The following is a 2,336-nucleotide window of genomic DNA, read 5'->3' on the forward strand; positions in this document are numbered from 1 at the left end:
ATTCGCACATTTATTCACACATTAGGTAAATGCACATGCATACACAGATGTTTTCCGTGTCTTTTCCCTCTAAAACTAAACATTTAAAATAAATATATTTTTATTTTTTATTACATACAAATTCTTATGTCTGTGCAAAAGTATGCAGTTAAAGATTTTGGCTGCAATGCAGGAAGCAAGCTATTTTATGTTATATTTTTAACCGTTGTCAGAAGTGAGATACAAATTTACTTCTATTGACCATTTTAAAAAGGCATACGGATTGATTTCTCAAAATATAAAACTGTTGTTTTAGCATTTTGTCATCAGTATAAGATGTCTCACTGTTGCCATGTCTACAGTGGAGGACAGCTGGACCCCTACAATGGGGGACCCAGACCATACTGTGTATATTTCATGTTTCCACAGTATGATCGGCTTTATTTGTTTTGAAATACTAGTATTTAGTATGTAAAAATAGACTTGTCCTGTTTTTTTAGTGCCCTCACAGCTATATGATAAAAAAATTCTCATAATTAGCAGAACAGAAAACATAAAACATGCTAATTGCACACTAGTCTGTGTATTCAAAGCACCGAAAGGAAACCCTTGCACATGTGTTTCCTGCACTGACTGAAATGGCAGCTCAGGTGCATTTATAAATTTATGACCCCTTTGAACTCCACTTTTGGTCTGTTTTAATTTTAGCTAGCTCTCAGTTAATTTATTCTCAGTTATCCTATAATACATCTCAGATTAAATTGTAGGCACTTGCACCTGCAGGCACAGCTTCCATGTCTGTGTCAAAACAGCCTCTGACCCCTGTATAACATCTGTTCCTTATATCCAGGTCACTCCTGTGCTATTTTACTATTTCACTGTTTTGAGATTCTCCCATGAACCCTCAAAAACCATGTACCTGTCTCTGCAGGAACCTGGGCAAACACAGACAGTCGTCATGACAATGTCAAGGTTCCCCTTAAACTTTATCACCCTTGTCCAATAAAACATAATTTCAAATTTTAGGTTAAAAGAATGACATTTATGGTACTTTTATTGCCAGATGTTGAAATGGTTCAAATTTGACTTGAACAGCATATAAGGGTTAAATGTACTTAAAATCTGGTATTATTTATAGTCTTTTACAGTATGAAAATACAGTGAGGGACATTCTGCATCAGTGATGAAGAAACTGTGAGAAATCCATTACATAACAGGCAGAAATAACAATGAAACACCCACATCAGCAGTGTAGATTCAGTAAACTGCAACACCACTGCGTTGTGGTTAAGGGAAATCAAACATTACTATGATTTTCTTCACAGCTGAAGAAAAATGAATGGATGTTTACATAGTGGATTTGAATTGGATTCGGGACTGAAATGGAAATAGACAAGCTAGGTTGAATGATGGCGCAAACACAAGAAGAGACAATTAAATACTTAGTCAGAAAATAAAGATTGGTGTATGCGAATGTCCAAGGAGAGATTAAGAAAACCCCACAATTCGTTTATTCTTTGCTATAAACTGCCAACTGTGACTCCCATGATGTACCTACGTTGTAAGCATCATTAGGAACTGGTAAGTACTTTTAGCTACTGAAAATGATACAACATGGTAAATGGGAGCCATATTACCTTCAAACTTCTTAGTCAGTTCTGTCCCTGATGGACAGCAGCTAACTGGTAGCAATATTTATGTATAGGATGTCATAACACTACAAGTCTTTTTCAGCAATACAGGACAGCTTGTATGCTTGCTATCCTCCCACTGGCCTCCTGTTGACTGGATGGCTTTATGCCTAGAACAGCATCACATTTCAGGGAATACACACACCGACATGATCACACACCTGCACTCACAGGCGTGCCAGGAAATTCACATGCAGAGCGACAATGATATGCAGAAATACAGTAACACAGTGGAAATCTGTACGCACACTATAGATGGTTGTGTGTGTGCTAGGAGATAAGCTCAGGACAAAGAGATAGTACATTTTGTTTTCAAAGTGTCATGTCATATCTGTGGTATGACTAAGTGACCTCGATATGGGCATAGAAGTGCACACGAAGGAAACAATTATCTTTCTTAGTTGCATATTATTTGTGTGGTTGAAACAGGCTTTCATTTACTGATTTAACTCAAGGTCACTGAGTCACATTTTATCGCCTTCAGTTCAGATTTGTAAAAAATACAGACTCATGCACAAACACGCCAACTGTAACTAATGTGCAACAAAAATCAACACAGCTCGTTACATTGCAGTATATCTCACACATCCACACCACATGCTTTCTCCAGTTTCTTTCCACCCATAAATAGAAAAAAAAAGAAGATAAAAAAATACCCTTCCAGCA

Source organism: Neolamprologus brichardi, chromosome 19, assembly GCF_056152115.1.
Source record: "Neolamprologus brichardi isolate AB-2024 chromosome 19, ASM5615211v1, whole genome shotgun sequence".
Lineage (NCBI taxonomy): Eukaryota > Metazoa > Chordata > Actinopteri > Cichliformes > Cichlidae > Neolamprologus > Neolamprologus brichardi.